The sequence below is a fragment of the Dreissena polymorpha genome, chromosome 1, assembly GCF_020536995.1.
Source record: "Dreissena polymorpha isolate Duluth1 chromosome 1, UMN_Dpol_1.0, whole genome shotgun sequence".
In the NCBI taxonomy this organism is placed as follows: domain Eukaryota; kingdom Metazoa; phylum Mollusca; class Bivalvia; order Myida; family Dreissenidae; genus Dreissena; species Dreissena polymorpha.
Genome location: NC_068355.1, coordinates 76,065,143 through 76,079,344, shown reverse-complemented (window position 1 = coordinate 76,079,344; position 14,202 = coordinate 76,065,143).

Sequence of the window (14,202 nt, the reverse complement as noted above, 5' to 3'; positions counted from 1 at the left end):
AAGAACTCTTCACCACTAAATTCAGCTTTTATAGTAGAAGAACTGTATCGTGAATGTCATGACAATAGATCCGAAATGCATTTGATCTTTCTGGATGCAAAATCTGCGTTTGATGTGGTAGACCACAAACACCTTATGCGACGACTGGGTCACATTGGAGTATACGACAAACATTGGTCCCTAATCGATAGCTTCCATAGGGACTCCACTAGTGCAGTTAAGTGAAAGGGGCGTGTCTCGGCTGAGTTCAGTGTTCAGCAGGGCGTTAGGCAGGGTGGAGTACTGAGCACCGACCTTGACAAGGTCTACGTTAACCCGCTGCTTGATCGCCTACAAGAAGCCAGGGTGGGATCCACTATTGGTGACGTCAAATGTTCGGCCAGTGCTTGTGCGGACGATATATGCTTATGTGCCGAGACGGCCAATGAAGCTCAGGAACTGTTAAACATTTCAGCAGAATTCGCCAATATGGAGCGATGCCTGTTACAACCTACCAAGAGCGTGCATATCCATGTTAGTCACCAACATAAAAAGGGCGTGTCTACTCTCCTCTTCATGAACAATGACGAAATTCCATCTGTGCAAATAGCTATACATCTCGGTATTATACGAACTGACTCTATGCTGAACAACCAAAAAGCTAATGTGGATGAAAATTTAAAAAAAGCAAGAAGAAAAGCATAAAGTATATTCGGTAGTGGTTACAAAGGGCAAGCGGGACTAAATGTACTGTCCATTATTCATCTTTACAAATGTTATGTTCTTCCCGTGCTTTTATATGGATTGGAACTGTTATTACCTCCTGAACGCATTATAAACTGTCTCGAAGCATTCCAAAGAAAGTTTGTTAAAGAAATTCTTAGACTACCAGACAACACAGCCAATGCAGCAGTATATCTTCTATCCGGACTTTTACCGATCGAAGCACAAATTCACATACAGGCACTGACTTTCTTACATACAATATGCTCGCAAGATAGAAACAGTATTGAGTGGGCGCTACTTGTACGTCAGATTAGCTTTAAATCAGTTGACAGCTCATCCTGGTTCATACAAGTGCAGCATATAATGTGGAAGTACGAGTTGGGGACTGTTGCTGACTTAGCTGACAACACACCCACGAAGGGAAAATGAAAGACACGTGGACTCAAGGCGGTTCATAGCTACTGGAGTGATCAAATAGACAGTTTAACACCCTTATATGCCACATTGTTTTCTCTGAGACAAGATAAGTATGTGCCTGGTAAGATTCTCCCTTTGCTCTCATTGGAATATACGGCCAGAGAGTCGGAACGGTTAAAAACGAAGGTACGGTTACTCACAGGGACTTGCATGCTCCAAACAAAACGTAAGAACTTTAACCAGTATGATATAAACCCAACATGTCAGATGTGTGGTGAAGAGAACGAAACCGCAGAACATTTTGTGCTCAAGTGTAGTGCCCTACATAGTGTTAGACAGTCAATTATGGCAGACATAGAACGTCAGTGGGGGGCGATAACAGAGACTTCCTTTAATACTTTACCCGTAGACGAACAGCTCTACATGCTCATCAACAGTTGGCCAACTTTAAAGACTTTCCTGAAAACCCATTTGTCTACAGAATTTCACGAGTTTGAGAAGCATTGTGGACGGTTGTTGTACGGTCTGGACAGGACACGTCAGTTGCTCTTGGTGACCAATGCAAGCCAGCGACCACCCCGTACCAAACACAAAAAACAAAACTAAAGAAGGGCATAATTCTTAATTAAACTGGCAATAGTGTTTATTGGGTATTTTTATTCAAGGCAATACAATTCTAATGTATGTACAGAAGCACTCTCCGACCTTCCGTAAATTCACTTAATGTTTTATTTTTATCTCATTTAATATTTTAACAACTAATGAAAAATCGCGCGTACAGTTCTAAGTCGCATATATTCGCGATTAGTGGATAGACTTATATTCTAGTGAAAGGTGTGTGATTTAAGGAGTGAATAGTGTGAACGTGTAATATAGTGTTTATATTCGGTGGAGGATTATTCACTGTCTACAAACGATTGTTTGGTTCCTCTACAAAGGGGGTTGAAGAAGAACACAGAACAGAACAGAACAGAACAGATGGCCGCCAAGACCTATTAATGATCATAACTATGCAACTATCCAATCAAATTTGATGAATTTGGTGTCTATACCTAGGTTTCAAGGGGCAAAGAACACATAAGCATCATCAGAAATTGTTTAAGTTTAATTTAGTACTACACGCAAATTCAACATGGCGTCGAAAGGGCCGCCAAGATGGCCGCTAAAACCTATTTATGATCATAATTATGTAACTATCAACTTAAATTTGATGAATTTCGTGTCTATACTCCGGTTTCAGGGGGCAAAGAACACATTAATATAATCAGACAAAGTGTAAGTTAATTATGTTGCACAGCCAAGATTGCCGCAAAGATGGTCGTCCAACCTATAAAATGTTCATAACTATGTTACTATCCACTCAAATTTGACGATTTTTGGTGTCTATACATAGATTTCAGGGGGCAAAGTACACATTAAGATGATCAGACATTGTTTAAGTTTATTATATTACACACAAATCCAACACCTCGTCCAAAATGGTCGTCAAGATGGCCGCCAGAACATATTTATGATTATAAAATATAACTTTATAACTATCCTCTCAAATTTGATGAATTTGGTGTATATACCCAGGTTTCAGAGAGCAAACAACACATTAATATCACATATCATCAGACAAAAAGTAAGCTAATTATGTTAACACAGAAATCCAACACGGCGTCCAAAATGGCCATCAACACAATAGGAAGGACCACAAGTCCATAATTTGATACTCAAACGTTATGGTTGTTATGTAAATTGCCATAGTTTAGGAGACAAGAAACACTTTAATCGAATTGAGGTTATCACTAAGGAGTTGAATAATCATAAAATCCAATTTACGACATTTAGAAGAGAGAATGAACCAGCACATGACTTCATGATAGGATCAGGTTTTACTAACTTCTGAAGACTTGATTTTTTACCGTTGCTGAAAATCATTGAAGATTAATTACAGCCTGAATAGGCACGAGTTATTTCAAAAGGTTGATATTATACACTTTGCGTTCCTTTGACTATTTATTTACATAAAAGTGGAAGTAGATGGTCTTATTGTCCCTTTCGGAGTAATGCACGGTCAAGATGAGCAAATCTGTATCCTCGCCCACCAACGTTGTGGTGCTACGACGGGATCGTTATACTGCATTTAACAATTTGAACGTCTGCATCCCCTGAAGACAGAACAACATAGCATCCCATTTTAGTCACAGTTGTTTTGATCGGAGCAATCATGCCGGCCTTGTTTCTGTCACGAGACAAAAAGTCTTCCTTTTTTACATGCGCATTCTGTTTCTTTGCTGAAACTCACAATATGATTCACATTTCTGGTGCGTTTTGTCTTTGTTATAATCACCGTCTTCGTAGCCATCGAACCCCACTGTCGCTTGTCCGTAATGCCTTTCACTGGATCTACATATGACTCGGCTATTGCGTTATATGAGTCGCCCTGCTCCATGGTAAACTATGCATCAAAGTGTCACCATCATGCATCTGTTTCGTGAATACAGTTCACCACAGCCTCACATGATGTGTCTACAGCATACTCTCAAATTGCCTGAGCGATCTGAGGCTTATCTGCTGTACAAAGTATGTTCTTGGCTTCAAAGAAGGCAGCAGGATGGGAGCTCAGCTCAGACAATACGACTGCAAGGGAAGGATCTCCATATTTTGACACCACCAGAAAACGCTGGAACAGAAGAGAATGATCAAAAGCACTGTCAGAAGCGATCTTACCAGCCAAGCTATTCCAAAGAGATTTGGCTCTGTATTTTCTCGTGAATTTATAAGCAAAGACCGACTTCCCTATGATATCTCTTATGATCGTTTTCCCAACCGCCTCACTTGCATGAACATTCACATATGATCCAGCCACTATCCCATTGACCATGTTTCTGAGAGTAGGGTCAGGTGTGTATGGTGATCAGATTGTAATCTGTCTGCATTTTCTCTAGATCAGAAGAATCCCCTTTGATGCACGCTTCAGTTGAGTCTTTGTGCTGTGGACTTGTAGTATTAGTCAGGTCTGTGAAATCCTGCATCGCACTGTTGTGCTCGGATGTTGTAGATAGGGTCCAAGGGGTTTGCATTTCCTCAGTCATTCCACTGCCGCGAGTTAGACCACATGTGCTTTATAACAACATCATCAATTTTTGCTCAATAACAAGATCAAGTCCTAGCCCAGCCCAGCACTGATGGCTCCTACAAACAAGGTGAAAACCAATACCGAACTTTCGATAAACGTCCGGGCGCGTTTCCTCTAGGTTGATTATTTGCTGCAGATATATGCAGTAATACGCAGATTGCAGGTAATGTATCCAGCAGCAGCAAAAATGGATAGCAAATAAGGCACTGCCTAATGCATCGACCAACACCCAGTACGATATGCTTCAATCAACACCCTTGAAACTTGTTAATCATAAGCTAATAATGCACCCATACTATGCTTGACTTTGAGGTCGGGCAATTTCATGTTTCTACTTCACTGTAGCCCGCTCGAGTTTGATCAAAATCGCATAACATATCATCTGCTGGCGTCGTTTTGCCCCTCAAAAGGGAAGAGTACAAATCCTTGGCATGATCCAGCAGCATATGAATGTCTGGATATTCCTTTGTCATTTCGGCTGAAAGCTGGCTGTGTATGCACTTTTCAACAAGATGGTCCCGTGAAGCCCTCTGGACAGCTTTTCGTGTCACAATGTGCACAATTGCATTTCTCAATAGACAGCCTCAAGTATGTTTTTGAGAGCCGTTTCTCCCCCCCCTCCCCCCCCGCAAGTTCATACGTTTATGAAAAATCCCAAACTCTGAACAACATTTTCAACTACTTTGTGATGCATCAATGATGATTTCGGCAGCTTTCCAAAACAAGGGTTGGTCAAACGTTACAATGGTGTCAAGGTTGTTGCAAGGTTGAAAACTAAAACTTATGTTGACATAATGCACGCTTTGTCCCCATTGTACATATTAATCATAGGCAAGAATTTGACTGACAACAGCTCAGGGTACTGGCTTTGCTGATGCAAGATACGCATCATTCCCTGCCAATTCAGTGTTGCCTGAAGCTGAAAAATATCGATCCACTTGTCAAAATCCAGAAATTGCGGCAAGTCCAAACTATGGCGTTTCACATAACAAGCATCACGTCAAAAGTAATGGACTTGCGGTCCTTCGTATAGTGTCATTGGACGCCATGTGAGTTTTCTCTAACATAATAAACTTAAACTATGTCTGACAATCGAAATGTGTTCTTTACCGCTCGAAAGCTCGGTATAGACAACAAAATCATCTAATCTGAGCGGATAGTAACATAGTTATGACCATTAACCTGATAATCTGATAATCTTAATGTGTTCTTTGCCCATTGAAACCTAAGTATATCCACCAAAATAGTCAAATGTGAGTGGATATTTACATAGTTATGATCATTAATAGGTTTTGGCGGCAATTTTAGGCACCATGTTGGATTTGGGTGTACTATTGTTAATTCAAACAATGTCTGATGATCTTTATGTGTTATTTTCCCCTTTAAACGTATGTATAGACACCAAGCCCATTAAAGTTGAGTGGATAGTTACCTAGTTATGGTCATTAATAGGTTTTGGTGGAAATCTTATCTTATTTTAGATTTGGGTGTACTATAATAAATTAATACAATGTATGATGATCTAAATGTGTTCTTTGCCCCTTGAAACCCATGTATAGCCATCAAATTAATCAAAATTTGAGTGGATATTTACATAGTTATGATCATTTATAGGATTTGGCGGCCATTTTGGCGGCCATTTTCGACGCCATGTTGGATTTGTGAGTACAATTGTACACTTAAACAATGTCTCATAATCGTTATGTGTTCTTTGCCCCTTGAAACTTGGGAATATACACCCAATTCATCAAATTTGATTGTATAGCTATATAGCTGTGATCATTAATAGGAATTTGCGGCCATCTTGGCGGCCATCTTGAAAAAAAAACTTTCCGGGGGTCCGATTGTGGTAAACTTTTGATATGTTTTAAAGAAGCTTCTACCCTACCAGGTTCAGTTAAAATACCTTTTGTAGCAATTTTTTGGTGGTTGGAGGTATTTTTTTTTTCATATATTGACCCTACTATTGTGGAGGCTCGCTAGTTTTTAGGAACTGTTCTTGCAATCTCATTAATATTCAAAGATATGCAAATGTACTAATTTTACATATTTAACTGCAGATCATACTAGGTAATAATCATTATCTTCATTTTAACACCAAACTGTTTTGTCTAGAACCAATTTTGAATAAATATATGAGAATTATACTAGCTAAACTAGCAATTTAGTCAAAGCCTGACGGTTGTCATAGAAACAGCTCAATAATAACTTATAGCTGCCCAACTGAGATTGTTATCACACATTTTGTTTCTTTATATTGAGTATACAATCAAGTAAAATATGTGTCGTTTTGCCCCCTGAGTGTTACACCTCAACCCATCTGGCTGATAGACTAAATGTTATGCCCAACACGCAAGCATGAAATAACGAGAAATAATAACATCCAGAACGACAAAAAAGGGCGATACGAAAATATTATTTGAATTTACTTCGATAACTAAATCACATTTATATGCTTTGAAATAATGGCAGAGTGGGTTTTGGTTGTTTTTAAATTTACTTCGATAACTCATGTTTTGTTTCAAGTTTCAGATCATATTTGCACAATTTCTTCTAACATTAATAACAATCTTCAATTTGCAATACCGGTAGTGAAGATTCTCGATATCTGATTTACATATATATGCCTTGAAATAAAGGCTGTTTGAGCAAGTTTCGACACTAAGCAATGATAAACTGAACACATTGTATGCACGTACTTGCGTTACAATAGCGTTAGTAAATGAGTCTTCGCCATCCATTTCTCGCAAATAAATATCGTTGAACCCATTTATGCCCAGTGGACTCTCCCATCCTTCTAAATTTGAACAATTTATTTCCAAAATTAGGGGTATCAAGTATATTTATTTCTATATTTAGAATATTTCATAACGAAATTCATTTAAGCAAACAGCGCAGACCCAGATGAGACGCCGCATTATGCGGCGTCTCATCTGGGTCTACGCTGTTTGCAATGTCCTTTTTTCAGGACGCTAGGCATAAATGGGTTAACCCTTACACACAGTTTAACTCATAGACGCACAGTTTAGCCCATAGACTTCTCCTGCCATGTGTCTTCAGATTACTCTTTTTGTGCCAAGGTCAAACTTGATTGCATGCAAACACGGCTCTACAAATTATTTCTACCATTTGAAAGACCATAGTCAGCTTGCCCGAGTTCATGCTGTTGTCTGTAATACTTTTACCCCTGATACATGTAAAAGTGGCTTATTTATTCCATGGATATTGTTCTAGCGTGTTGTGGTGGGTTTAAAGACGGTAACTTTATTGTCGTTTTGGTGTGTTGGCGTGCTTGCGACTTTTAAAACCTACCGCACGAAGATACGTAATAGCAGCAAATATACCATACTTCCGCCTACGGTATTGTCAGACGCAAACGTTTGTTTCAGTGCAAAAAAATCTAGTTTTAAAGTGATTTATATGTGTGGATTATCATATATATCTGGATATATCAAAATAACGAGTGAGTCTCAACATGAATTAAACAAATTGTGCTAATAACATATAACTCGTAGAATAAAACATTGTTTTTTTTTTCTTTGTGTTGGACAATATAAGGTTGATTATTCAGGAAGTTATCTCGCGCCAAATATACGGATTAACGGATTGACAACTGCTCACTATCTTGTCCGCCGGATCGTCACGCATGAATGCAACGCATGTTTATACTACTGCAAAATTGGATAAACGCAAACCGTTACTGTTAGATGAAAGCCGTGATCAATTAATTTCGTACACATGGGAGGAAATAAAAATCGTGAAAAATCACAGAAACGAAAGAAAAGTAGTACTACGACCCAGAATGAAAAGGGATTAAAGCAGCAGCGTCAAGGCTCCAATACAAAAGACGATGTTACTGTCAGTGATATTCTATCACAAACACACTCTATTCTTTACCCATCAGAAAGTGATAATAGCTTGCCTGTATTAGATTCAGAAGTAACGCCGCACACATCAAATACAATGGCCGAATCTTCTGCCGAAAATGAAAATTTTGAAAAATACTTACGAGAACAATTCAAGTTTCTCAGGATATCGGTCTCAAACGTTCTTGAAAAACAAAACATTATAACAAAGCGCCTTGATGAATATGAGGTCAGAATGGAGCGCAATGAAAGCATGTGTAAAGAACAAAGCAAATCTTGAGATTTTGCCCACAATGAAATAACTGAAATTATGACTAAAAATACAAAAATGAGTGCACAGTCAGTGTGAATCCCTACAAAAATCATTGAATGTTGCAAATAAAATAATCGAGGATCTTCAACGGCGACAATTAGACTCTGAGCGCCAAGCCATTAATACAATCTTAAGCTGGTAGGTTACCACGAAAAGGAAGGCGAACATGCGGAAGAAGCTGTGAAAATGGTCCAATCGATTTTAGAAACTGACTTTAAACGATCAGATATTGTAGTGGAAAATGCGTACAGAGTAGGAAAAAAAACAATCTGGAAAAGTGAAACAAAAAGTGTTTAGAGTAAGATCATTCAATCATAAACTTGCAAATTTTCAGCTCAAAGAAAACAGCTCTAGACGAACGCAATTATTACATAAAGGACGATTTAACGGAGTTCGATCGTGAACACATATTCAAAAACACATACACAAACATGCACGCATATACAGGCGAGAAAAGAAAAAACATATGAAAGTAAAAAACACAATATAAAAATAAAGAAGTAAACATTTACATTTCTCTTATGATAAGTATACTTCATTTCTCACATATGTTCATATACACACACAATTACACGCACACACATATCACGCACACTCTCGCTCACACAACATATATTCTATTACATGTTTAACAGTTTGTATTATGGATAAATATAACAAAAATAGTAGTTTTTAGTAAAAGAGATAAATTATTTAAATTATATAGCGCACATCTAATGACACATCAAATGTATATAACTATAAGAAGCATTCGTGAATTTGATAGTCAAAATTCAAATTTATTCTTGTCTTGTATAGACACATGTCAAAATAATAAACAATGTTTCCGAATCGTCGCGAATAATCGCATGCTACTTTCTTAGTAATTAGTGGCAATAAACATAAAGCATTTAACCTCCTCGCGCAGTTCAAATCGTAGAAAAATGTTGACTACGTTCTTCACGTGATTACTATTTCTGCACAGATTGCTGGTTTGAAAAAACTTCTCAATCCTGAAAAGAAATTATCCGTTTCTGTTTTTTGATATATTCTGGGTTAAAACTTTGACTTGATGTGCCTTATTAAGGCGATGACGCCAGCTTAAATTGTATTGGTTACTCGCCTTTAGAAATAATTTTAAATTATTGTTCTACTCAAATTGATTTTGGGGTTTGATTTTAAAGACAATCTACCTTTGAAGATATTATTGTTATAATTAAGAAACTTGAAATTGTAAACATATAAAATAAATATATAATTCCCGTTATGATTTCCTGGCATACCAACATACGAGCCCTATAACATTTTTTGTTTTGTTCGTTGGTGACTCCTAAATTAACAAGTTGATTACAACCAAGCTTTTTTCATATTGTGTCATAATCTGAAATTTATGCCGTGCCTCAACATAAACTCCATTATGATGACTATTGGTATCTGCCTCGTCCCAAACAATGTCTTTATTCACAAAGCAAACTTGTTTAAGTTTGTTACCAGTTAGCGCAATTGAATAAATAATATCACGTTGATTTGCGATTTAGTTTATATATGGTTGTTGTATGTGTGTCCAATTTCGGTCTAGGAAGATGAGCTCTTCTGAAACAGAAATGACCGTTGTTATCGCATTAAAAAGTGAATGTTAAATTTGTGTGAAAGAATTATGCTGTTTGGGCGCGCACGTCAACTGAATCAAATAATAATTAATGTGTCTAAGGCAAAAACATTGAGACAAATAGAAATAAAGGCTAAATGAAAATTTGAAATGTGCCGACTTTTGCAGATGAGTTCTAACATAAACAGCCATACTGGCATAAAGCGGATCTTCAAATTGCATTCACTCCTAGGTAAATTGTGGTGAAATCCATTAAATTGCACTTTAATCATGTTTTCTTTTTCTCGTTTAGACAGTGTTTCGCACACACAAAAAACGTTCGATATGAAAATTATCACTTCACTTATGTTATTTATGTTATTTGTATTTAGTTACCAAAAATGTAGATATAACACTCACCTTTAAGAAAAACTTCACCACATTTATTTTCCATAAGGTTCACCGCATTTATTTTCCATAACCATATGGTTGTGTCCATCTCCAGCCTCCCCAACTGCGTCTCCATCTGGCAGGGTGTGCCCATCCGCCCTTATATTCGTCACTGTCACTCGAACTCGAGTCGCTCGATCTGCCACCTCTGTAGAATGTGGCGTTTGCTACCGGAGCACTCGCCAGAAGCACAGCGGCCGCCACCAACAGACACATCAGCAGTTTAGTGTTCATCGTATGATCTCCTTACTGGAATTCATAGTCCAACATATACCGAAGACAACTAATTGTGTACAACAAAATTAACAAAATATATTAACACATGTTTATGACGTGAAGAAAAATACAAAATACAAAGTAAATTATATATATAATATGAAAATATTTAATGCGCTTGTATCAATAATAATTAGGGAGCCAACGTTCATGTACTGCATATAATGTAATTATTAAACTTAACAGGTTTCGGAAATTGTGCATCTTACTCGTGAACGTATAAGCCCAGAAACTAGACATTTAATGAGTAGACATTTGCGGATACTAGTTATTCAGAATGGAAAAACAAAACTAATGTAACGATAAAAAATGTACACAGTCACTTGCGTTAGAAAATAAATCAGTTAAGCAAACACCGAGTCATGTATCAAGTATAATACTAGTTCCCGAAATTGCTTTGGCAATGATATAGAATAAAAATTCATAGCCTGAGCAAATCGTCAAAACTAAAGGACCAAATCTGACACAAGAACTGAATGCGAGTAAATTTATGTATGTTTTTCTTTTCCGATAAACCTAAGTTAGCTCTTTTTTTAAAGAGAGAGACACAAAATAAACGAATTGGAAAGCACAGCACAATAAAGCTATGGAAACGTCCGTTTTTAAATAGGTTTTTATTGTTATATACATTCAAGACGTTTCTCTGGACAGTTTTGTTTCTAATATTCTGGATACCGGCACAATATCTTATTTCAGGCCCTGATTTCATGTAAAGGAAAATCTTCATTAATAATAGTGATTCCCTTAAAGAGTATTTCGCTTAAATTATATCAAGATAGTGGTGATTAAAAGGAGTTGCCGATCAAATACTCAAATTTTCTGCAATAATTAAAAGATAAGAATATTTAATTGTTGTGTTAGACGAGAAACGTCGTATCACACGTGGTTAAGAACAGATCAATACACACATCACTAGTATACAGTTTTAAACATAAGACATATTTATTAAATATAGCACACATAATTCAACATTACCAACATTAACTAATGCTTCGCCCGTTTATTTTATTTTTTAAATTTGGAATACATATTTTTTTTTTCCGACAACATGTGTTTTTCTGACCTTGCGGTGACAATACACGATATCTGATGAGTTAAAATATAGTTTGATTGATGGTTTGTGGTTGATCGATTCAATATACTTTCCAATTTAATCCGTTTCTTCTTACCAACATATAAAAACTGGTGTAGCTCCTTTCAGAAGAAATTAATAGTTTCTATTTATATTTAATAATTAATTAAAATGTGATATTATATGATCAAGTCAGTACCTAACATAAATAAGTCTGCATTAGTTTCTGCCACTTCTAAAATAAACTGCAATATTAATTTTCGTTAAGCAAAAATCATCAATTACGAAATGTATAAAGCAGCAAGAGGAATGTCAATATAATGGTAACATATCAATTATATTAATTATTTTTATTTTATGCTTTCCGGTGGTTTATAGAGAAATATCAGTGAATTAAAACTGATAATTTCATTGTTTCAAACAATGAAAATTATCAGTGAAAATTATCGATAATTTTCACTGTTTATGTTAAATGACGTCATTTTTTTGACGAAATGACGTCATTTTCTTAAGGAAATTCTTTGGTTTAACTCTTCAACAATGTATAAAAACTGTGAAAAACAGTATAAAATAAAAAGAAAATTTGTTGGGTTCGGTGGATTATCGATTTTAATTCACAAGTGATCATATAAAATAAATATTTTCACTCGTGGCTGCGCCACTCGTGAAAATATTATTTTCTATGATCACTCGTGAATTAAAATCGATAATCCACCGAATCCAACAAATACCTTCTATATTATGTGTTTGTATCAAATTGTTCAATATTGGACACACATTTTGTTTGATAAAACCTGCGCGCGAGCAAGGAATGAGACCTGTTGTTGTTAAAAATTTCAGCACTAAGCATTTACAATTAAATACATGTATTTTATGCTTTCCGGTGGTTTATCTAGAAAAATCAGTGAATTAAAACTGATAATGTCACTGTTTCAAACAGTACCTAACATAAAGACAGTGAAAATTATCGATAATTTTCACTTTTTACTGTGAAATGACGTCATTTTTTTTGACGAAATGACGTAATTATCCCAGCAAAATTCTTAAATTAAACTCTTTAACAATGTATATAAACTGTGAAAAAAAAATGAAAAGAAAAAGAGAATACTAGGTCGGTGCCGAATAAAGCAAAGTTTATTTTGCGAGGCTTAGAAAATCTGAACCACGAGCCTTGGCGAGTTCAGATTTTCGTGCCGAGCAAAATAAACTTTGCTTTATTCGGCACCGACCTAGTATTCAATTTATCCCATCAATTTTCTTAGTCGTAAATTATTTCTTTAAAAATAGAATAGGAAAATCGAACTACACGGAACATCCCAAAGTTATTTTAAGCAAACATTGTTTCATTATTTTAATCGTGCCGAGTCTAATACATTACAAAAAGATAAGTAACTAACCTGTTTTTCTGTTCATCATACATCGACGTCCCCTATTTTTAAGAAACAATTAAAAAAAAAAATACTAAACAACTGCAGCTTTAGCGTGAAAGAACATGCATTGTGTCGTATGACGTGTTAATAACGACGTCACGAGTACGCGCACTTAATATTTGTAAATAATGTTTTTTTTTGCTTTTTGAGTTGCATTATGTGTTAAAAATATATAACATCTTGGTATCAAATTGTTTGTTTTGTTGAATTTGATTCGATTTTACAAAAAATGATTACTTTATAGTTGATTCCGAGTAATATGACCATTCTCCGCCGCGCGTGACAGCTATATTTCAACACTGCCGAAATAGAGGAAAATTTATTCCACAGTGGTTTATTTCGACAATGCACATCTGATGATGGGATAAAATTTGTTGTATTCGGTTGAATATCGATTTTAATTCACTCGTTATGATAGAAAAATCCAACAAATATCCTCTATTAATTGTGTAGATGTTGTATCCAAAATGTTTTGCAAGGAAATACGATACTATATGGATGAAAACATTCTTACAATATCTTCAATATAAATGGAATATGGGTAATGGTTGCAGTGTATGTTGCACGAGAAATTCTATAAAAAAAACGTTTTGATATTATTGACATGATTAATGGCGCATAACATTTATAAATTATTTTAAATTATATCATCAAGGTTGAATATAGAAAACGCACTTTATGTCATTTATTGACCATATTACTGACAATAATATAAAAATTCTATACGTCTTTTTGAGAAAAAGTGTACGTTTAACAAAACGCATCACCAGAAGACGTTGTTTAAATAATCCTCAAATCGTCTTCTTGTTCATACTTTCCTGCAGTATTAAGTTCATGATGAGTGTCAAACCAACTGAGAAAAACCATAAAAAGTAATTTAAAACAAATGAAACATTTAAAAACACGACTCACCTTTGTCGTTACTCGTAGGATTCTGAGTATTCAGTAATGAAGATGAAATGCAGACGTTTATATATCTTAA